General features: G+C 45.0%; 1 protein-coding gene across 1 annotated transcript in view; it reads left to right on the forward strand.

The window, feature by feature from the left end:
• Positions 1 to 256: 256 nt before the first annotated feature.
• The window catches only part of LOC111537881 (cadherin-23-like), a 252292-nt gene continuing 227944 nt past the window's right edge, over positions 257 to 24604 (forward strand). Inside the window, exon 1 of the mRNA XM_023205000.2 lies at positions 257 to 633. The gene's annotated coding sequence lies outside the window, so the exon portion shown is untranslated. The remainder of the gene's footprint in view (positions 634 to 24604) is intronic.

Raw genomic sequence — 24604 nt, forward strand, 5'->3', positions numbered from 1 at the left:
CGGCAGAGGGCAGCTTCGCCAGCACTGAAATATTCATGCCCCGAGCGCCCGGCGGGGCTCGGCGCCGCTCCCGGGGGGTCCGGGCGGGGCCAGGGCGGGAGCTCTGGGGTCCTGGCTGCCCGAGGAGTGGGGGAGCGCCGAGCGCAGGCGGGCGGGCGGGCGGGGGCCGGGCGGGGCGGGAGGTGAGGGAGGGAGCGGCTGGAGGCGGGGTCTGGACGGCGGGGGCCGAGCGGGGCGGGGGAAGCAAGGGAAAGTTGATCGCGGACTTGAGCGGCGGCGGCTTGGGAGAGAGGAACGTGGGCTGCAGGCGCGATGCTTGGCCAGAGAACGCGTCCGACGGCGGCCGGACGCTGAGCCGGGCTGGGCAGAGCAGTCCGGCCCGGGCATGGAGCGCGGGGTGGCCAAGCCTCTGGACGTTTGGGGCGCGCCTAGTCCGAGCCCCCGGCGCGCCTGAAGTTGCGAGCGGCGAGCGGCCCGCGGGGACCCGAGAGCGGCCGGCACGCCGCGGATGAGCCTTCGCGCCGGCTGCGAGACGCGGCGGTGGCCAGGGCCAGAGCAGGCAGCCCGCGGGGGCCCATCCGGCGGAGAGCAGAGCTCGAGGCGAGGCGCGGCGCCGCTGCACACACGCACACGGTACCCGGAGCCACGCACCGCCCCTTCCCTTCTCGCTTCCCTCTCCTTCCCCTCGCCGTTCGCCCGCCGCGCGGCGGGAAAGTTGGTGGCTACAGCGGCTGCCGAACCACTTGTTCTCAGCGCGGCCATCGCCCGCGGCGGGCGCTCGTGGCATCCTTCGGTCCCAGGCCCCTAACCCCAGCCCCGCACCCCTCTCCGAGCTCCCGGACCGACCCGCGGCAACTTTGATTCCAGGGAACTCGAATTCAATTCGCGTTGGCCTTGGGAGGACAGGCACCCCATCCCCCATCCCCGGTCCTGGGACCGCGAACATTCGGGGGCTTTGCTCTTGGCGCTACGGAGAGGGTCCAGGTCTGGGGTGGAGAGGTTTTCGGGAGTGGAGCGCGTTGGGATCCAATCCCCTCCCCTTCTGAGCCCTGGGTCCCCATTTGGACAGTGGGGATGGGGTGGGGCGCACCCCTACTGCAGGCTGGGCAGCAGCGCTGAAGGGAACTAAAAGCACGTAGTTCTCCCCTCCCCTCATCACGTCCCTGTGCCCGCGGGAGACCCCAGGGGACTTACACGTCCTCCCGAATTCGGTCCAGCTATGGGAAGACGCGCCCCTCGCGGAGCCGGGAGCCTTATGCGGCTCGAGCTTCTCCTTCCTGGCCCTGGAGATGGCCCGCTACGAGCGGTGCTGGCTGCCCCGAGGAGCTCGCACCCGGGAGCATTACCCCTCGTCTCCACCGTAGGTCAACCCAGGACTAGGGCAGAGCCCGCGTGTTCCGAGGTAGTGGCGGCGCCAGCCGGAGGGCACTCTGCCTGGCTTTCCTGGAGCGGGCACCTAGAGAGGCTGCCTCCGTGCTGTGAGCGGAGATCCGGTGCCAGCCGCCGCCCCACTGCGACCCCAGCCCCAGCGCTAGTGCTGTCAGCGGTCCACTGGGAGGAAATTAGCCTTTCCTCTGTAGTAATACACCCCCATCCTCCCTAGTAATTCAGAAATCAGAGCCTTCTTTTCCTGCGTCCTTTGCCCTCTCAGACCAGAGCTGGCACTGACCTCGCCTTCCAGCCCCTTGGCAAGTGCCCCCACCCTAATTTGGATTTTGAAATAAGCTAGAGAGACACAGGAGGAGTGTGTGTGTGTGTGTGTGTGTGTGTGTGTGTGTGTGTTGGGTGGAGTCAGACCCTCACACAGGGAAGAATTAGGTTGTGGGGTGTGGGGTAGGGTGGGCTTGAAGAACCTAGTTGGGGCCAGTTGCATGGTGATGATGAATCAGCCCATGATGGGAGAGCTGGCTTGGAGTTAGTGCTTGGTTCCTGGTGCAGGGGTAGGTGCACTGCGGTCAGCACCTACAGGGGTGGGGGCACTAGATATCACTCTGCCAAGGAGGAGCTGGGAAGGGGTCCCTTGGCTGGGGGAATAGCAAGGCTTGGCTCTGGCTGCCAGGGCTGGGGAGGACGGGAAGGCAGAGTGTCTTGTGGTAGAGGGTGGGTGTACCCCGTGAGCTGGGAAGGTGGCACACAGAAGCGATTGGTGTGAACCAGGAAGCTCTGCCTCGAGTGCTGGAGGACAGCAGTGAGGGGTGGGAGGCCCAGAGCTAGATCCTGGCCTCCTCTGTGCTGGGCCCCCATATACTTCTCTGACTTGGCCTTCCTCACCTCCAAACAGCTGGGCTCCTCACATCTGCTTACCAAAGGGCTTGATTTGAGGGGTGTGATGGCAGATGGTCCTGGTTGCCTCTGGAATAGCCCCCCCACCCAACAAGCTATCTTACCTGCAGTTTCACCATTTGAGGTTCATCTATTCGAGCCAAATATTTTAAAGGGCACCTTCCTGAAGTGCTCATTTAAAATGCACATTCTTCTGGGAGGTGAAGGTCTGGTGGAACCTTGCTCCTCTGAGTGTGGCCTGTGGACATGCAGTGTCGGCATCACCTAGGGACTTGTTAGAAATGCAGACTCTTGGGCCCCACCCCAGACCTTCTGAATGAGAATCTGCATTTGATAAGATCCTTGGGTGACTCATGTGCTCAGAAAAGTTTAAGCTGTAGTCCACAGTGCCTTCTCTAAGAGGTATTACATAGTTACTTGGTGCAGAGTATTGTATAGGGCAGTGGATAAGAACACAGAAACGAGAATGAGATTGAACTTCTTTCTCTGGCTGCTTTGCTAGGCTTGGATTAATAGTCCACCACTGGCCCCTTCGGGTTGTACCATGCTAATGCCACAAGAGTGTCTGTGTTTTAGGGTCTTTTAAACAGATTAGAATAGCATCTCAGCTTTGTGTGCAGTCAAAACTGTACACGGAATCGGGTGCAGTGGTGAACCCCTGTAGGCCCAGCTATTGGGGAGGCTGAGGCAACAGGATTGCTTGAGCCCAGGAGTTCAAGGCTGTAGTGTGCTAGGATCGTGCCTGTGAATACCTACTGTACTCCAGACTGGGCAATATAACAAGACCCTGTCTAAAAAAACCAACAAAAACCCCTGCACGTGTTCCAGTAGGCGGTGAGTGGAGGGGGCAGGGTTTCCGGAAGCTAGATATACATACTCTGCCTCTAGGACGCCTGAGACTGAGACTAGATGCTGTCCCTCAAGCAGAAGGAATTGAGCAACTACTTTCCACCTCATCTGCCCTCCCAGATGGGTGGTTTGGCCCATTGATAACACCTCTCAGCCGACATAGGACTTAAGCAGAGTGGAGGAGCACGAGTGCCAATTTGGAACAGCCTACAGAAGGGAGGATACTGACCAAGCTCTCCCTTGACCCCATCCTGGACTGGACGTCCCACTTCTACTGCCCTAGGGTGGTTCAAGGCCTCTAGCCTCAAAAGACACAGGGATGATGCCGAGGCATGGTGGCAGATTATACCCCTGGTCCTCTGGATGATGACCCTGAAGCCATCAAGGCTGGCGTGAGAGTAGGAGATTTGAAACACTGCTGGAGAGATTTGGACCAGAGGCCTGGTGTAGCCGATGGTGTCACAGGTGAAAGGTCATTGCATGGCTCAGGCATCCCACCCTGCCCAAAGAGCCTATCCTTTTCCTAAGCTAGCCTCTCCCAGAGAGAGGGCAGCTCTGCCAGGGAACAAGGTGATGAGGAGGAACTATGGGAGACACAGTCATGGGCCTTACAAAGAGCGAGCTAATGTGAAGACATTCAGACATGGATTTGAAAATCAGTGAGTTCAAAAATAGTTAGGTTGGCCAGGTGTGGTGGCTCACACCTATAATCCCAGCACTTTCGGAGGCCAAGGGAGGTGGATCACTTGAGGCCAGGAGTTTGAGACCAGCTAGGCCAACAGAGTGAAACTCCGGCTCTACTAAAAATACAAAAATTACCCAGACGTGGTGGTGGGCACCTGTAATCCCAGCTACGTGAGAGGTTGAGGCACGAGAATTGCTTGAACCTGGGACATGGAGGTTGCAGTGAGCTGAGACTGTGCCACTACATTCCAGCCTGGGGGACAGGGTGAGACTCCATCTCAAAATCAATCGATAAATAAAAATAATAAAAATTTAAAAATAACTAGGTTAGTAAGTCTCACTGTTTTCTTGAACCCACAGGTCTTAATATGTGAAGATGATAGTAAAAATTGACTTAATTCCCATTGAACTCATTGTTTTCAAATTCAGTTTTAGTTGTTTTTTAAACATTTTATTTTATTTTAGTTTGAGCCTTGATTTGGCTTCCTCTTGGCACTGGGGCAATCCTGTTTGTCCATGAATAGATGAGCAAGGTTGTTTACAAGTCGAATCCCACCAGATAGGTTATTTCAGGGTGGGATTGGTGCTCAGTAACTGTTCCTTGACCGAATGGGTTATTGCTGGGTGATGGTTCTCTTACTTTCTCCAGCCCTATTAAGTGATCATTAACGCACCAACCGTTTGCTGTGCCTGTATCCAGTTTTAACTCTTCATGGTGGTTACTTTCAAGATGGGTGGTGAATGTCCATCTTGCTGTACTCTGGACTGTAGGCATCTGCCCTTGGACATTTGCATGCCTGGGGAGGCGAGGATGCAGACAAAAGAGTAAAGCAGTGCCAAATGTAACACAATAGGGAGTGGTGGGGACTGGGGAGAACTGAAAAGCATAGGCCCCACAGAGAAGCGGCAAAACCCATCCACGTGATAGAAGTCAGAATGATGGTTACTCCCGGGGGCATAATGACTGGGGCACAGGGGTGCTGCTGGCATGCTGGACATTTCTAATGCTTGATCTGAATGTCTGCAACAGTAGTGAATGATCATTTTTGCAAAAGAGCCAATTCAGAAAACATTAGAACATTTATAGGTCATATTTATTTGGATTCAACATGAAAATGGCTTTATTGAATCCCATAGGGCAGAAAATGCATATTCTTACCAACCTTATTCACGAGAAAGGTGTCAGCCAGAAAACTGGCATATTTAAGATGTAGCCACATGTAGACAATGTAGACAGTTTTCTAGTCTTTCAGTGTGAAAGTTGATCAGAATCCCTCATGGAGAGTGGGGTGGGCCGCTGCTGCTGCCCACAGCTCCATATATTTGGGGCCTCAGGGTTTGAGGTCTTGGGGCCCTGTGTCACCTCGATAATAAATGTTGGCATAGCTCAATGTATTGGTGAGGGGAATGGGAATATCAGACAGCCCTCCTCAGCCTCAGGGGCTGCAGGCTGTGTTGCTGAGAGTGACACAGCAGGTTCAGTTTTAGCATTCATATTTTTTACATATTCTAAAACCCCAGGCAAGTGTTGGTTATTATTATGATCATAATGCATTCACTTTGTGATTTTCATAAGGCAGTTTGCAGGCTGACAGACTTGATATTGAGCACCAGTTCTTCCAGTAGAGCTCTAAAGCCTTTGGATTTGACTTAGTTTTCTCATCTGTAAAATGGGAATAATTTTCAACTGCCCTATAAGCTTGCTATGAGCATTAATAACAGGACAACTTTACACAATGCCTTTTGTGTAGTACCTGGCACACAGTATACATGCAAAATGTAGTAGCTTTTATTGTATCCCTTTGACTTGCTTATATGTTAGGCACAATGTATTCTAGTAAAGAGGTGAAACCTATTCTTATTTTCAGAGCTTGACAATCTATACATTCATAAATTGAATTCTTCCTGAATGTGTGTATGTGTGTGTATGTGTGCCCGCGCGCATTGGGCGGGAGATGTTGTGGTTTTTCATTTGTAATTACTTCCTGATAGCATTTAAAAATCCAGCAGTCCACTGTAAACATCTAGACTTCTGGCATCTCTGATGAGAACTAGCAACATTGTGTCCATGTTCCCAATCAACAGTTGAACAGTTGTTGATTGGAGCTGAGTTGCAGATACCCCTCTCTCTCTTTTCTTTTTTCTTTTCTTTTCTGTTTTCTTTCTTCCTTCTTTCTTTCTTTCTTTCTTTCTTTCTTTCTTTCTTTCTTTCTTTCTTTCTTTCTTTCTTTCCTTCTCTTTCTTTTTCTTTCTTTCTTTTTCTTTCTTTCTCTCTTTCTTTCTCTCTCCCTCTTTCCCTCCCTTCCTCCCTTCCTTCCTTCCTTCCTTCCTTCCTTCCTTCCTTCCTTCCTTCCCTGCTTCCTTCCCTCCTTTCTTTCCTTTCTTTCTTCTTTTTTTTTGAAGGAGTATCTCTCTTTCGCCAAGCTGGAGTGCAGTGGCACAATCTGAGCTCACTGCAACCTCCGCCTCCTGGATTCAAGCGATTCTCCTGCCTCAGCCTCCCGAGTAGCTGGGACTACAGGTACACGCCACCACACCCAGCTAATTTTTGTATTTTTAACAGAGACGGGGTTTCACCATGTTTACCAGGATGGTCTCCATCTCTTGACCCCATGATCCGCCCGCCTCAGCCTCCCAAAGTGCTATTTTCTTTTCTTTCTTTTTTTTTTTTTTTTTGAGACGGAGTCTAGCTCTGATGCCCAGGCTGGAGTGCAGTGGCCGGATCTCAGCTCACTGCAAGCTCCGCCTCCCAGGTTTACGCCATTCTCCTGCCTCAGCCTCCTGAGTAGCTGGGACTATAGGAGCCTGCCACCTCGCCCAGCTAGTTTTTTGTATTTTTTAGTAGAGACGGGGTTTCACAGGTTAGCCAGGATGGTCTCGATCTCCTGACCTCGTGATCCACCCGTCTCGGCCTCCCAAAGTGCTGGGATTACAGCCTTGAGCCACCGCGCCCGGCCCTGTTTTCTTTTAAAAATTATTTAATGGGCCAGGCACAGTGGCTCATGCCTGTAATCCCAGTACTTTGGGAGGCCAAGGTGGGTGGATCATTTGAGGTCAGGAGTTAGAGACCAGCCTGACCAACATGGTGAAACCCCGTCTCTACTAAAAATGTAAAAAATTTAGCTGGGTATGGTGGCACGTGCCTGCAGTCCCAGGTTTTCAGGAAGCTGAGGCATGAGAATCTCTTGAACCCGGGAGGCAGAGGTTGCAGTGAGCTGAGATCCTGTCACTGCACTCCAGCCTGGGCGACAGAGCAAGACCCTGTCTCAATAAATAAATAAATAATAAAAAAAGAATGCATACATAAAATAAGGTCAACAGATCTTAAGTGGAAGTGGTGAATTTTCACATATGTATACACCTGTGTAACCACCTCACTGCCATAGAGATACAGAACATCTCCAGTGCCTTGGCAGGCTCTCTGATGCCCCCTCCCACCCCATGTTATCCCACTCCAGAAGTAACTACTCTTCTGACTTCACTCTGACTTCTGTCGCCCCTGTGAGTTTTGCCTGCAGCTGCCTTTTAGATTTACGTGAGCCTGCAGCTTGCAGTTCTCCACAGTCCTCACCATTCCTTATCGCCTCACTTTGGACCCCACTTTATTCATTTCCATTACTGCCTTGCTCCTTTAGCCATTTGAGTTTGTGACCTGTACTCAAGGTCTGGAAGTGTTCTCAGAGACCAGCTAGTCGTTCCATTTTACAAGTGGGGAAACTGAGACCTAGAGTCAGAGAGTAAGCTTGTTTAAGGACCCCAGATGAAGCTGAGCCTGAATGCTGGCCAGTCAAGGGCACAGCCCTGCTCCTCCTGCTCCAGCACAAGGAGTGTTGAGGAGGGCGGGCATGCCTTGTCTTTCAGACCCCAGCAGCCCCGGGCCTGGCCCTGCAATCAGCCACCCAGAGCCTGCCTCAGGCCAATCAGCCAAAGAGGGCGGGAGTTTTTTTCTGGCCTGTGTCTTCCTGGAGATGCATCTTCCTCGAGGCAGGAGGTTAGTGATACCACCTTCCTCTTTAAAGGCCATGCTCCATTTGGAGGGGACCTGAGATGCCATTTGTGACAAGGGCCATGCACACCACCTTGATTGTGTCTGTTTCTGAGAGAAGGCTGTAATTTCGGAGCCAGTGAAAGCAAGGGAGGGAGGGAAGTAGAGGAGAGAGCACGAGAGAGAGAGTGGGAGGGCGGAAAGGGAAAACAAAAGGGGAAGCTGCAACCCTGTCTGGGTATCAATTTGTATCACTAATTCTGTCCCCGAGGAATGCTGGCTTTCCCTGGCTTCGGGTTAGTGTGGGCTGAGTCCCTCTGAGGGGTGCCCTTTAGCTCTGCCCACTTTTCTTCTGTTCTTTGCCTACAGAGACAGGAGCTTAGCCACCCTGCCCCGGATTATAAGGGAGTTTATTCTCCTCCAGCTCCCCGTGTTCCTCCTCCTGCTCGGAACTGCCCTTGGCCCAGCGGGAGGCTGATCTTGCCCTTCTTTCCTGGAGCCAGGATCACTGATGTCATCTCCAGGGAACCAGTGGCAATGGAACTCTAGGCCAGACCTTTCTCAGACACTCTATGGGGGCCTAAGGCTTTGTCTTAGAGGGTGAGGCACAGGTGGCCTTTTTTTTTTTTTTTTTTTTTTGACAGTGTCTCTCCCTGTCACCCAGGCTAGAGTGAGGACAGTGGCACAATCTTGGCTCACTGCAATGTCCACCTCCCGGATTCAAACAATTCTCCTGCCTCAGCCTCCCAAGTAGTTAGGACTACAGGTGCATGCCACCACGCCAGGCTAATTTTTGTATTTTTAGTAGAGACGGGGGTTTCACCATGTTGGCCAGGCTGGTCTTGAACTCCTGACCTCAGGTGATCCACCTGCCTTGGCCTCCCAAAGTGCTGGGATTACAGGCATGAGCCATCGTGCCCAGTCATGGATGGACTTTCACTAGAAAACCAGCACATAACTGGGTGGTAGGGTGGGGGATCCTTCCAAACCCATCCTGTCTGTGCTTTAGGATCTCACATCTACTGTTAGGGACGCCATTCCTCAGCCAATACTGAACATCACCTGTGTCCCAGTCTCCATCTAGTTGCTGGGACTTCATGCTGAGAGTCCACAGCTGCACTGCCCAGTAGAAAAATAATGCAAGCCACATGTGCAGTTTTAAATTTTGTAGTATCCACTTTGAAAAAGTTAAAAGAAGCAGGTAAATTTTTTTTTTTTTTTTTGGCAAGGTCTTTCTCTGTTGCCTAGGCTAGAGTGCAGTGGTGAGATCACAGCTCATTGCAGCCTTGACCTCCTGGGCTCAAGTGATCTTCCCACCTGAGTCTCCCAAGGTGTGTCTCCCTATCTCTGTGCTCTTTCTGTGAGAAGGATAAGTATAAATTCATCTTTCGGTTGCTTTTTGCTTTTGGGAGTTTTCCAAGCAGGGAGTGACACAGCCTAGAAAGCTAACGAAGTTGCAGCAACGTGGAGTGTTTGAGGCTTTCCTCTGGGGAAGAGGGTCTGGCCTGTCCACAGCAGAGGGAGCTTGGATGCCAGAGTATCATGGGCACTTAGCAGACCCGGGGCAATCTCTGGGGGTAGAAGCCCTGGGGCCAGGTAAATGCAAACTTTCCGTGCTGTCTGCACTTCTCCTGTGATATACCCTGGGCCAAGGGTGTCACGGTTCCCCCAGGAGGCATTCAGGTGGCTCCAGGGTCCAGACAGCTGGCAAGACACTGTGGCAAACTGTACATACTTACCTCGGCTAATGGGGGCCACTGCTACTGTTTGGTCTATGTTGCTAAGCCGCAGTACAGAACAGCCACTTTGATTTTCAAAAGAATCTAAATATTGAGATTAAAAAAAAAATCTTTCTGAGATGTTAGCAATGAATTTAATATTTGAAGACACAGTGAGGCCATTCAGTCATTTAGGAAATAGTCATTGAGCCCTTACTGTGTGCCAGGTGCTGTTCTAGGCCCTTGGGGCCCATCAGCGGCCCCTGCCCTTATGAAGCGTCTGTGGTGGGGAAAACTCTTCAGCAAGCTGCATGTCGCCCATAGATGGCCAGTTTATGACCATAGACTTAGAGAGTGTCAGAGCTGAGAGTAGTAATGAGAAACATTTATTAAGTACTTACTGTGTGCCAGGCCCTGAGCTTAACACTTCATCTAAAATCCCTCACTTAGTCCTTACAACAACCCTACGAATTAGGGTCAGCCGTTACTCATATTTTACAGGTGAGAAATATGAGGCACAGAAAGGTTAAGCAATTTGCCCAAAGTCACATAGCTTGCAGGCGGTGGGGCAGATTTTTGCACGAAGGCAGTCTGACTCCCTGATCATTACTTTGTACTGCACTTACAGAAGGCCAGAGCCAAACCTTTTGCTATACAGATGGAAACTGAACCCAAGAAAGGACAAAAGTCCCACCTGGGATCCACAGAGAGGCAATGACAGAGCTGGGGCTGGGTTCTGGGTCACCCCTTTCAATCCAGCCCTGCCAGGTGTCTTTATTACAGTCCTGACTTCCCCTGTAATTGATCCTGGGCTGAGGCTGAATGTTGAGGCACCTCCAGCATTTGGGCAGGGGATGTGAGAGAGTGAGGCTGGCTGGGATTGAAACATCCATGGGAGTGAATGAGGTGGTTGGCTATCTACCCTGAGCAGGTTGCCCCCGTCTGGGAAGGCCATGTATGTCAGAGTCTCTGCACTTGCCTGGACCCCAGCTCTTCCCATCTGTAAACCTAAGGGTTTGCATGCAGTGGTGCCTATAATTTAACCCCAACCGCACACCTTTCCCTGCCATTGGCCAGGCTGTCTCAGGAGCTCCTGGGTATTTCTGGCCGTGCGTATTAGTCCTAAGCTGACCTTGGCCTGGGCTTTCTGGGTCTTGACCCAAGTAACCTCATCAGAGAAACCCATCCTTGTAGTTTTATCACGTTGCTATATGCGTGGTAATCATGAGGCAGTGAAATAGGTGTGAATAATGAAGAAAAATGCCCCTGACAAGTGTGTGAAGACCTTAGTGGTAGTCCTTACATTGACCCAAGTGCTTTAATTCTCTGAGCCAGTTTTCTCATCTGTAAAAGAGGGGAAAAAACCCCTTCTGACCAATCATGATTCAGTGAGTAGGGGGCTCTCATGAGAGACATAAAAGTGCTCGGCAAAATGAGTTGGGAATGAGTTGCGATAACCTAAAAATCGTGCTATGCAAATAGTATGTGTCATTGTAATTAATTTTTACTAAGTATTAATGACTTGAATTATGTGGGATCTATGAGATATATGCAGTTGGACATTTAAATAACATGACAATCTCGAAACCCAAGGAGCAATGTCTTTGTAATGGCTTGATGTAACTCTGCTCACTATTAACAATTTGACATCCATCTTTTCTGGGGAGCTGTACCAGTCAATTGATATTTATTAAGCGCCTACTGTTTGCAAGATACTATACAGGGCACATTGAGATACAGAAATAGACAAAGCATGGCCCTTGTCTCCCATGAGCTCTCACACTTATTCAGAGTTCTGTGTTTGGGACAATCAATTCAGGATATGTGTGTGTTAGAAGGGGGGGGGGGGGGAGAGAGAGAGAGAGAGAGTTGTATCTCCTCAGGAAATATCAGCATCTGGTGCCTGACTCAGCCAAGGCCAAGGTTTTCCTTCTCTGATCTTCCTCACTGCCCCCAAATTCTCCCCCTCACCTGAAGTCCTGGTGACCACTGGGTCTGAGTCACTATGGGATGGCATATCCTAGGAGGAGCTGGGATGGGCATGGGGTGTAGAGAGTCGGGGCAGCCATGGGCTAGGACCTGCCGGGCGGCTGACCTGCCAAGCTGTGTCTGCTGCCTGCCTGAGGGCTGTTGGAAACTGGAGCTCAGGCGGGAAGAAGGGAGCCCATGAATAATACAGCGGGAGAGAGGCTGTTAACTAGGTGACCTCGTTGCACCTGTGTGCTTCACCGCTTCCTTGGGAGCCGCTATGGAGGGCCTGGGTGTCGGGGCAAGGGTAGAGGGGAATGGGAAAAGCCAGGTGTAGACATAGTTTATCTGTTTTTCCTTCCTACTTTCCTTTCAACTGCCTGGCTCAGAAGTCTGTGGTACTAACTACTGCCTCTCCTTTCTGGTGTTGACCCAGACGGCCTTGGCCATGTGTGCACGTGTGTGTGTGTGTGCGTCTGCATATGTGCATGTGCGTGTCTGCATATGTGTGTGTGCATGCACTGGCTGATGTAAGGGTGGGCTTTCTCTTACACCCTGCCTCTTGGCCTGATCACAAGGTCTGTTTGCTGAACTGGATATCAGGCCTGCCCCTAGTCTCTGGCACAGATGTGTGGTGTCACCTTTAAGTATCTGGCTGCTGTGAACTAAGAAGGCTCCTGGGCAGGACTTTTTGTCTCCTGAGGCTTTGGCCTCTGACAAAAGGGCCCTGTTTGACGTAAGAGGTAGGGGATTCCCTGGTGTTCCCTTCTAATGTGTGGGGTCCATCATGAAGCTCTGGCTAAACTCATCCAGACCTGAAACAAAGGGGCGGCTGAACCCCAGTACCTCTCAGGTAGACAAAGAAAGTCTCTGAGCGGAGGTGAGGGCCTCTTCCAAGGGCAATGAGCTTAAACTCATTGTTTGAGAGCAAAGGGAACTGAGAGGAAACTGCACCAGGAGGGGTTGAAGATAGACCCAGGAGGAACTGGTTGCGTGGTATGTTGTTTAAGGGATGGAGGATGGTGAGGCACTAGAATTCATTCCCAGAGTAGACTGGCTTTACCTTCTACGTGGCTGTTTCCTGACTGCTGACCTGGGGGTGGGATGGATGAAATGATTTGGGAGTGGAAAGCAGACAGCCCCTGGGCAGTGCTTGGGACAGAAAAAGGTGCCCTTGGTGTCTACTTCCTCCTTTGTCCTGAGTGCTGTCAGCAGGGGCCTCACCCTTGAGGGGCTCTAAGACCCTCTTCCCTAGGACTGGAAAGGCACTTCTCTCCCCAAACCCATGCTGCAGCTGCAGCCTGCTTCCCCAGGCTTAAGAGCCCCGTCCCATGGGCTGGAGCCTGCCTGCTGCCCTAAAGTCTTAGAACCAGGCTTTCAAGAGGGTACACACCTCATCTCTGTCCACAGACACACTGGCCTGCCTATAAGAGATGAGAAGCATCTCTTCCTTTGTGCCTTGTCTGGGTGGGTGTGGCCAGTGCTCTGGGCACCAGGCCTTACCTCTGGGCCCATCCCCTAAATGAGAGGAACTGTTTCTGGCTCTGGAGCCAGACCCCCCAGGTTCAAATCCTAGCTCTTTCATTTGTGAACTGTGTGGACTTCTGGCGATTTAATTAATCATTACTCATCTGTGTCTTGTTTTCTCTTCCACAAAATGAGAATAATAGTACCCGATTCAAAGGGTTATTGGGAGTATTAAATGAGTTATTGCATGTAAAATGCTTAGAAAAAGTGCTTGGCACACAGTAAATGTTCAACAGATGTTGCTATTGTTTATTATTGTTCTACCGTTATTTTCAGCTTCTGCATTCTGGGAGCTCACAGTCTTGCAGGCTGCCTGGGGTTTCCAAGAGTAACTAACTATCGTACCTATGAGAAAGGCTATAGGTTGAGGGGGTGCAGTCCTGGAAGACCTCCAGGATGGGGAGGTCCCTTGCCCTGAGGCTGCAGCTTTGCTCTTTGCCCACCAGCACTGTTCTTCCCATGGCAAGAGGGCAGGAAGAGAGGCAGAGTAGGACAGCTGTTAGTAGCACTGATACTGGTGCCAAGTCAACAATGACTTTTTAAGGCAACTTTTTAATTGAAGTACAACACATGCAGAAAAGTGTGCAAATGTATTTATCCTGAGTTGTCTCAAAGGGACCATGCTCATGTAACTGCCGCCCAGACTAAGAAAAAAGCAATTACCAGAACCATTACCCGTCATCCTCCAAAGTTACTTCCAGCCTGACTTCTAATACGATAGATTCATTTTGCCTATTTTGAACTTACATAAAGTAAGTTGAATAATGCAGTGGGTTCTCTTTGTGATGTTTACTTCTCCTTAGCTTGTTTGTGAGAGTCATCCTGTTGTGTATAGTTAATGTGTTTATTTTCATTGCTGCATAGTATTCCATGTTGTGAATATACCACAATTCATCCATTCTACTGTTGTTGGACAGTCGGATTGCTTTTATTCTTGGCTATTACAAAAGAGGCTGTTAGGAACATTTGTATGTGTGTCCTTTGGTGTACATAGGTATATGCAATTCTATAGGTATTTGACTATCCTTTTACCAACACAAGCTTTAGAGCTTAATTACTATAGCTTTACAGATGTAGTCTTGATATTGCCAGTGTAAACTCTTCAGTTTTGTTCTTCTTCAAGACTCTTGCTTAATTTTGGCTTTCTGCATTTACAGATACATTTTAGAATTGGCTTCTGAAATTCCATAAAAACCCTGCTGAGATTTTGATTGAGACTGCATCAAAACTATGTAGGTCAATTTGAGGAAAATTGACATCTTTACAATATTGAGTTTTCCAATGCATGAACAAGATATACTCCTCCATTTTTCTAAGTTTTAATACATTATATTCAAGAATGCTTTTAGTTGTCTGTGTAGCAATCTTAATGCTTTTAGAACTGGATTTCCTTCTATGTGTTTTATATTTTTCAATACTATTGTAAGTGATACTTAATTTTTTTGTTTCAATTATTAACTTGTCATATAGAAGTATAACTGATTTTTTCATTGATTATACAACTGTTGTTAAATTTACTTATTTATTCTTATAGGTCATTGCATTTTTTGATTTTTTAAAACATATATGATTATGTTTTCTATAAATAATAACAGTTTTATATCTTCTTTTATAATACTTATATCTTTTTTCTTGCTTTATTGCAATGGCAAGGAGTTTCAGCATAATGTTGAATGGAAGTGGTGATAATAAGCATACTTACTTCAATTCTGGTATCAAGGAGAAAGCTCTCAATATTTTATCATTAAATGTGATGTTTGCTGTAGGTTTTTTTTAAATAGCTGTCATTTTTCAAATTAGGAAAGTTTTCTTCTAATTTTTTTTCAAAATTATAGTAAAATGTGCATAACATAAAATTTAACTTTTAAACCTTTTTTCAGTGTATAGTTCAGTGGCATTAGTATATTCACAATGTTGTGCAACCACTATGCATTTCCAAAACTTTTGCATCATCTGAAATAGAAATACTGTACCCATGAAACAGTAACTCCACATTCCTTCTCCCGTCTGCCTGTGTAACCTGGATCCTAATTTATTTCTCTACGAATTTGCCTTTTCTGGGTATCTGGTATGAGTGGAATCATACAATATTCATCCTTTTATGTCTGGCTTATTTCACTTAGCATAATGTTTTCAAGATTAATTCATGTTCTAGTAGGTGTATGAATTTAATGCCTTTTAAAGGCTGAATAATATTCCATGTATGTATATACCATGTTTTATATCCATTTATCTGTTAATGGACATTTGGATTGTTGCCACCTTCTGGTTCTTGTGAATAATGATGCTATGAATGTTGATGTACAAATACCTGTTTGAGTCTCTGCTACCAATTCTTTTGAGTGTATACCTAGGTGTGGAGTTCCTGGATAATATGTTAATTCTATGTTTAATTTTTTGAGGAACTGCCATACTGTTTTCCATAGGAGGTGCACCATTTTGTATTCCTACCAGCAATGTACAAGGCTGACAATTTCTCCACTTCCTTACCAACTCTTGTTATTTTATTTTATTTTTCGAGATGGCTGTCTTGCTGTGTTGACCAGGCTGGAGTGCAGTGGCTACACTAAACTGTAGTGCACAGTTCTAAACTACACTACACAGTTGTGCACTACAGTTTAGAATTCCTGAGCTCAAGTGATCTTCACGCCTCAGCCTCCCAAGTAGCTGGGCCTACAGGAGTGCACCACTGCACCCAGCTAATTTTTTGGTTTTTGATAATAGTCATCCTAATGGGTGTGAAGTGGTATCTCACTGTGGTTTCTATTTGCATTTCCCTGAGGACTAGTGATGTTGAGCATCTTTTCATCTGCTTATTTGTATATCTTCTATGGCAAAATATTTTTGAATTGGGTTGTTTGTCTTGTTGTTGTTGAGTTGTAGGCATTCTTTATATATTCTGGATATTAATCCTTTATCAGATATATGATTTACAGATATTTTCACCATCCTCTGGGTGGTTTTTTCACTCCATAGATAGTGTCCTTTGATGCCGAAAAATTTTTAATTTTGATGAAGTACAAATATCTTTTTGTTGTTGTTGCCTGTGCTTTTGGTGTCATATCCAAGAAATAATTGCTATAATCCAATATTATCAAGGTTTCCCTGTGCTTTCATCTGAGAACTTTATAGTTGTGGTTCTTATGTTTAGGTCTTTTGTTTGTTTTGAGTTAATTTTTGTATATGGTATAGGATTAGAGTCCAACTTGATTATTTTGCATGTGGATACACAGTTTTCTCAGCATCATTTGTTGAAAAACTGTCCTTTCTGCATTGAGTGATCTTAGCACTCTAGTCAAAAAATCAATTGCTTGTTTATGTGACAGTTTATTTCTAGGCTCTCAGTTCTATTCCATTGGTCTGTAAGTCTGTCTTTACGTAAGTTCCACACTTTTTGATCACTGTAGCTCTGTAGTAAGTTTTGAAATAGAAAGTGTGAGTACTCCAACTTTGTTCTTCTGTTTTTTCAAGATTGTCTTGACTATTTGGGGGTACTTTGAGATTCCACATAAAATCTTAGAATGGGTTTTTCTGTTTCTGTGAAAAATGCCATCGAGCTTTTGATAAGAATTGCATTAAATCTGTAGATTGCTTTGTGCAGTAGTGTATCTGAACAATAGTATATCTTAACAATATTAAATATGGTATCTTAACAATAGTAAGTTTTCCAATTTATGAACATGAGATGTCTTTTCACTTATTTATGTCTTCTTTACTTTCTTTTCCTTAAAATTGTTTTTTTTAGAGACGAGGTCTCACTATGTTGCTCAGGCTGGATGCAAACTCCTGGGCTCAAGTTGATCCTCTTGCTTCAGCTTCCCAAGCAGCTGGGACTACAGGCATGTGCCACCATGCCTAGCTTAGCAATATTTGTTACTTTTCAGTGTACAAGTTGTTTGCCTCCTGGGTTAAATTTATTTCTAAATATTGTCTTCTTTTTGATGCTATTGTAAATGGAACTGTTTTTCTTAATTCCTTTTCTGATTGTTCATTATTGGTATTTAGAAATACAACTGATTTTTATGTGTTGATTTTTTACACAGCAATTTTGCTGAGTTTATCAGCTCCTGGGTTGTGTGCGTGTATGTGTGTGTGTGTGTGTGTGTGTGTAATTGTCAGAGTTTTTTGCATGTATGATCATGTCATCTGCAAACAAATAATTTTACTTCTTCCTTTCCAATTTGCATACCTTTTCTTTCTCTTTCTTGTCTAACTGCTCTGAGTACAACTTCCAATACTATGTTAAATGGAAATGGCAATAAAAGGCATCCTTGTTTTGTTCCTGATCTTAGGAGAAAAGCATTCAGTCTTTTGCCATTTTGTATGATACTAGCTGTGGGCTTTTCCTTTTATGGCCACTTTTGTTCCTTTTTGTTAAGAGTTTTTTTCATAAATGTGCATAGAATTTTATCAAATGTATGTTTGTATCTATTGAAATGATCATATAATTTTCCTTCTTTCTTCTGCTAATGTGGTAAATTACATTGGTTGATTTTCAAAAGTTAACCAACCTTGCATTCTTGGAATAAATCCAACTTTGTCATGATGTGTTATTCTTCTCATAATCCCTTATCTGTTATTGCAGTCGCTACAACAGCTTTTGTTTGTATTTTGGCATAAGTGAATTGCTAATGTTCTGCTTAAGATTTTTTTTCATCTGTGTTCATGTGGCTTTTCTTTCTTGTAAAATCATTGTCAGATTATAGTATCAAGTTCTGCTGACCTCATAATACAAATTGGGAACTGTTCCTTCTTTTTCTGTTTTTTTTCTGGAGGAGTGTGGATAAGATTTGTGTTATTTTTATCCTTAAAAGTTTAGAACAATTCAATGGAGAACCCATGTAAGGTTAGATTGCTTAGTGGGAAAGTTATAAAGTACAGTTTCAATTTCTGTAATAAATATAGGACTATTTATATTCTTATGTTTTTGTATGTCAGTGTTAGTACATTACATTTTTTAGAACTTTATCCATTTTATATGTAATTCCAAATGAATTGACATAAAGTTATTTATAAAATCTCCTTAATTGTCCTCATGCATTTTTATACTCTCTATAGAATCTACAGTGATATCTTTTCATGGATGAAATTGGTAACATGTATCTTCTCTTTCATTTTTATTGCCTTTATTATTACTGTTATTATTCTTTTTTAGACAGGATCTCACTCTAGTGCCCAGGCTGGAGTGCAGTGGCATGATCACGGCTCACCGCAACCTCTACCTCTTGGGCTCAAGCAATCCTCCTGCCTTAGCCTTCTCAGGAATGCACTATCACACCTGGCTAATTTTTAAATTATTTGTAGACACGAGGTCTCGCTGTGTTGCTTAGGCTATTCTTCAACTCCTGGGCTCAAATGATCCGCCTGCCTCTACCTCCTAAAGTGCTATTACAGGCGTGAGCCACTGTGCCCAGCCATCTATCTCATTTCCTTTGTCATCTTGTTGATCACTGAATTAATCAATTGTATTGATCATTTCAAAAAACCAACTTTTTAGTTTTACTGATTTTTGTGTATTAAATTTTGTATTCTATGTCACTAATTTTTCTTTCTTTCTTTCTTTTTGAGATGGAGTCTCGCTCTGTCACCCAGGCTGGAGTATAGTGGCGCGATCTCGGCTCACTGCAAGCTCTGCCTCCCGGGTTCACGCCATTCTCCTGCCTCAGCCTCCTGAGTAGCTGGGACTACAGGTGCCTGCCACCGCGTCTGGCTAATTGTTTTGTGTTTTTGGTAGAGACAGGGTTTTACCGTGTTAGCCAGGATGGTCTCGATCTCCTGACCTCATGATCAGCCCGCCTCGGCCTCCCAAAGTGCTGGGATTACAGGCGTGATCCACCGTGCCCAGCCACTAATTTTTCTTCAGAATTTGTATTTCTTTTCTTCAGTTTTAATTTACTTTTTAAAATATTTTTTGAGACACATACATAGCTCATTGTTTTATAGATTTTCTTCTTTTCTAAAATCTGAATTTAAGGCTGTAAATTTTCTTTTGAGCACAGCTATTAGTATGTCACAAATTTTGATGTCATATTTTTATTGTTGTGAGGTTCAAAGTGTTTTCTAATTTCTGTTATAGTTTCCTCTTTGATTTATGGGTTTTTAAACCTCATTGCTTTATTTCCAAACTTTTGGGGATTTCATACTTTTTTATAGTTGTCTTTAAACTTAATTCTGTTATGATCAAAGAATGTACTTTTACTGATTCCAGTTCTTTGGCGTGTTTTGAGAGTTATTTTATGACCCAGCATTGGGAATTTTTATAAATATTTTTCATTGTCCCACAAGAATAGTGTTTATTCTATTATTGTATACCATGTTCAATTTTATTGATGAGGTTAAATATGTACATCATATCATTCAGATATTGGTGTCCTTACTGGTTTGTTTTTCAGCTTTTCTATGGTTATTGAGAAAGTTGTGTTGAAGTCTCCCATTATGATTGTGGGAAGAAAGCAGCTGAAGATAAAGAAAGTAGAAAGTACAATTCTAAATTTTTACTTACCTGATAACACAGCCTCAAAATACACAAACAAAAATGGACAAAACTAGAAAGAAAAATAGGGAGTAAAAATTTAGAATTGTTGTACTTTCTGCTTTCTTTATCTTCAGCTGCTTTCTTGGTGAATTCACCCTTTGATAATGTTGAAATGCCTGCTTTTGAAATATCTGTCTTTAGTAATACTAGGAATATGTAGTAGCTTGTACTATTAGTATCTAGTATCTTTTTCCCTTAAGTGTAACTTGTTTGCTGTTGAAGTAGCTATGCCAGCTTTCTTCTGACAAAATTTTGTGCGTTGTAATATTTTTCATCCCTTGATTTCAGTACTTATGTGTCCTTATATTTAAGGTATATCTTTTGTAAGCAGAATGTGGTTGTTTTAAAATCCAGTATTTTGAGCGTTTGTCTTTTGAGTATTTGTTCCATTTACACTTAATGTAATTACTGATATATTTAGGCAATTTCTACCATCTTAATAACAGTTTTTTATTTGCCCACTTCTTTTCTTTTTTTCTTTTAACTACATTATTGCTTTCTCTTGGATTCCTTGGATATTTTTTGTTATTCAGCTCTCCCCTTCATTAGCTCGTTAATTATACAGTTCTTTACTCTTCTTTGTAGTGGATTCCCTAGAGATTACAGCTTGTATTCTTTTTCTTTGTTTCCTTTTTTTTTTTTTTGAGATGGAGTCTCACTCTGTCACCCAGGCTGGAGTGCGGTGGCATGATCTTGGCTCATGGCAACCTCCACCTCCTGGGTTCAATGAATTCTCCTGCCTCAGCCTCCCAAGTAGCTGGGATTACAGGTGCGCACCACCATGCCTGGCTAATTTTTGTATTTTTAGTAGAGATGTGGTTTCACCATGTTGACGAGGTTGGTCTATAACTCCTGACCTCAAGTGATCTGCCCACCTTGGCCTCCTGAAGTGCTGGGATTACAGGCGTAAGCCACCATGCCCAGCTATAGCCTGTATTCTTAACTTTTTTTCTACTATCTCTTGGACAAAACTAGGACTTTGGAACACTTTAACTCCGTTTACTCCCTTTCTATGGTTAGTGTTACTGGTTGTTATAAATTTTAATTGTGTATATATTTTACATCCATAAGACATTGTTTTTTCTTTCAGTCAGTGTTCATTTGCTTACATATTTGCCCTGATATACTTCATTCTTCACTGTATTTTACATTTTCCTTTGGAGTAATTTTCTCATTGTCTGAAGATCTCTCCTTTTGGTGTGGATCTGCTGTTGAATTTTTGCAGTTTTTGCTCATCTTCGAATGTATTTATGATACCTTTGCTTTTTATTTTTAGAGACAGGGTCTCACTCTGTCACCCAGGTTAGAGTGTGCAGTGGTATGATCATAGCTCACTGCAACCTTGAACTCCTGGGCTCAAGCGATCCTCCCACCCCAGTCTCCCAAATAGATAGGACTATAAGCATGTGCCACTATGCCCGGCTAATACCTTCAATTTTTAAGGATATTTTTACTGAGTATAAAATTTTCTTGTCACACTAAAGAGGTCATTCATTTCATTGCCTTCTGGTTCCCATTGTTTGTTTTAAAAAGTCACCTATAAGTTTTATTAGCACTTTTGAATTTATGTGTATTTTCTCTCTGGCTCCTTTAATTTTTTTTCTTTTTTTGCCTTTGGTTTTCTTTTTTCTTTCTTTCTTTTTTTAAAAATTGAGATGGAGTCTGGCTCTGTCGTCCAGGCTGGAGTGCAATGGCACAATCTCGGCTCACTGCCAACCTCTGCTGCCAGGGTTCAAGTGATTCTCCTGCCTCAGCCTCCCGAGTACCTGGGACTACAGGTACACACTACCATGCCCAGCTAATTTTTGTATTTTTAGTAGAGATGGGTTTTCACCATGTTGCCCAGGCTGTTCTCAAACTCCTGAACTCAGGTAATCCACCTGCCTCGGTCTCCCAAAGTGCTGGGATTACAGGTCTGAGCCACCATGCCTGGCCTTGCCTTTGGTTTTCTACAGTTATACTTTTATTTATCCTGCTTTGTATCCTCAGGATTTATCCAGTCTGTGACTTGATATTTCAATCAGTTTCAAAAGATATTCGGCCAATATATTTTCAACTACTGCTTCTGACTTAATCTCTCTCTTTCTTCATGATTTAAATTATACACATGTACTAGATATTTTCACCGTGTCCCATATATCTCCTAAGCTATTTTAACACTTTCCCATCTGTGCTTCTTTTTTTTTTTGTGTGAGGCAAGTTCTGGCTCTGTCACCTAGGCTGGAGTGTGGTGGCACAATCTCAGCTCACTGTAACCTCCACCTCCAGGGCTCAAGCCATCCTCCCACTTCAGCCTCCCAAGTAGCTGTAGCTCCCAACTGTGATACCTGGCTAATTTTTGTATGTTTTGTAGAGACACGGTTTCGTCATGTTGCCCAGGATGGTCTCGAACTTGTGAGCTCAAGTGAGCAGCCTGCCTTGGCATTAAAAATGCTGGGATTACAGGCATGAGCCACTGCACCCAGCTCATTCCAGTTATTTTCTGTGGGTCTATTTTCAGTTCACTCATCTTCTCTTCAACTCTATCTAATTCACTGTTAAACCCATCTGTTAAGATCTTGATTCTAATGATTGTATTATTCCTTTTGGGAATTTACTTTTATTTGTTTTGTAGTTTCTAGTTCCTTGGTGATGTCGCTCATCTTTTTTCAACCATTGTCTTGAACATATTGATCACTATAATTTTTAAGCCCATGTTTGATAATCTAGTAACTGAGTCACATGTGGGCTTGTTTTTATTGACTGTTTTTTTCTTTCTCCTGTTTATGATATAGCTGGTAATGTTTTAATGAATGTCAGTCATTTCATATGAAAAATTGTAGAGGATCTGAATGATACTGTTTCTTTTCAGGGAAGATTCATCTTATCATCCAGCAGATAACAGAGCAGCTGATCATCTTAATCCATCAGGGCCTGAGCTGACTCGAGGTTCGGTTAGTCTTTGTAATACTTCGTCTTCATCTAATTCATTCACAGTCCATCAGCAACTCTCCAGGGGGTCTGAGTTCATGTCTCTGTGCCTCCCTCCTCTCTGGGATCTGGGAGCCTCAAGTCCTTGCTGCCTTGTTAGCCCCAACTCAATCTTGATCTCCCCAGGCTCACAGGAAAACGCCAACATTCTGCCCGCTCCTCCATTCTCATTCTATGCCAAAGCTCTGAGTGCAAAAGAGGCTCTCAGAAGGCTGGACTTACCTCTGGGAGATTCTGTTCTCTCTGGATTATCATACCACAGCTTCTGTCTAACCTGACGGTTCTCTGGTAGCTTCAAGTGAATTTTTATTTTTTGGACCCAATTTTCTAGTCTCATGGAGATTGTTTGTCTGCCATGGTTATTACATTATAATTACAAGCAGTAACCCATTGGGATTTAAATCCTGGTTCACTGTTTACTAGCTGAGTAACCTTGGGCTAATGACCTCTTCTCTCTTAGTCTCAATCTCTTTATCTGTGAAATGGGTATAGCAATAATTGCATCCTCCTCATCAGATGGCTGTGGGAACTAACTAATAAACACAATGTTTGCATGTACTACGCACTCAACAAAGGAGAGCTACTATAATAATAAATTTTTAACTTTGTTTTTGTTACTTTACTATCAAGTAGGAAAAAACTTTGGAAAGGCATTAAGGGTTTCATAGCATGACTTTGAGGGCACTGAGGTTAGTTTTCCTCTGTGACCTCAGCATAGATTGAGCCACCCACTTCCTCTCCCTGCCCTCAAAGACATATGCATACTCTCCCGTCCCCCTACTTCTCCCTTCCCTTCTCCCTGCAATACCAGAGTGTACGAGCTTTCTTCTCCTTAGCTGGGCCTGTCCCAGAGCTGCTTGTGCTACAGGAATGGACTCTCTGAAGAATGAAGTGACCTTGAGGGGGAATGGAGTGACATCCCTTAGCCTCTGCTCTGCCCCTGCTCCCCGTCCACCCCAGTACATCACTGTGCCCTTTCCAGTGGGGGATGGTATGAGAAAGGCCTTGGAGGCAACACCCAGGCCCTTTAACATGGACATGCAGGGACATTTCCCCATGGAAAGTCTCTAGCCCACAAGAAAAGGGCATTGGAGGGCCACTCAGATGTGAAAAACCACCTGGAGGTTTGGTGGTTTTGAATTCTCCTGATTTCCCCCTAACATTTTAATTAATTTTTGAGCATGCAGAAAGGTCAAAAGACTTGTCCAGTGAACACCTAGGTACTCACCACTGGGATTCTATAGAGTACATTTTGTTACATTTCCTTTACTTTTTCTATCTATTCATTCCCCATCCTTCCATCAGACCGTTGTTTTGGATGCATTTCAAAGTTAGTGTGAACAACAGCTCACTTTACCCGTAAACTCCTCCGCATGTGTATCAGTAAGAGGTGGTGAACTCATCTAATTTAACAATCAAAAATGGGGACCTGAAACTTAATTCAGTCAGGAGAACAGCTGTTTAGGGGAGAGTGGGCCAAGAAGGGGAGGAGGTGATGTCACTAGGAGTTTCACTTGGGGTACCTGGGACCCAGATGGCGAGGCTGAGCATGTCTCTCACCTGCCAGGCTATAGGGATGGAGTCTGTCCCAGCTTCTGCTGGATGCCTTGCACTCAACAGCTATAGCTGGTGCTCAAGAAGAATTTATTAAGCCAATGAATGACTTCCTCTAAAGGGCAGGGGTTAACTGTGTGACTCCAGAGTCCAGAAATCCAAATAGGGAGGGAAAGTTACTGGAAGGCAGATTGGGGTACATTAGAAGGGCAATTTGTCTTTCTTCCTTTCTCTTTTTTAAAATACCAAATTATCCTTTTTTTCAATTTTTATTTTTTTGGGCAGGCAATAATAACATATATAGAAAATTCAAAAGGCCCAAAGTGGAATCCAGTGAAACCCTTCTCTCCCACCTCTCTCCTCCAGACGCCTAGGCTTCCCTCCCAGAAGTTGTCCTTTCCTGCTTTCTCAGTGCCCTCTCCAGTAGTCTGTGTGCACACATGATGATAATGGTGATGGTGGTGATGGTGACGGTGATGATGATGGTGATGATGATGGTGATGGTGATAATGGTGATGGTGATGGTGATGA

Source organism: Piliocolobus tephrosceles, chromosome 9 (assembly GCF_002776525.5).
Source record: "Piliocolobus tephrosceles isolate RC106 chromosome 9, ASM277652v3, whole genome shotgun sequence".
NCBI classification, from domain to species: Eukaryota; Metazoa; Chordata; class Mammalia; order Primates; family Cercopithecidae; genus Piliocolobus; species Piliocolobus tephrosceles.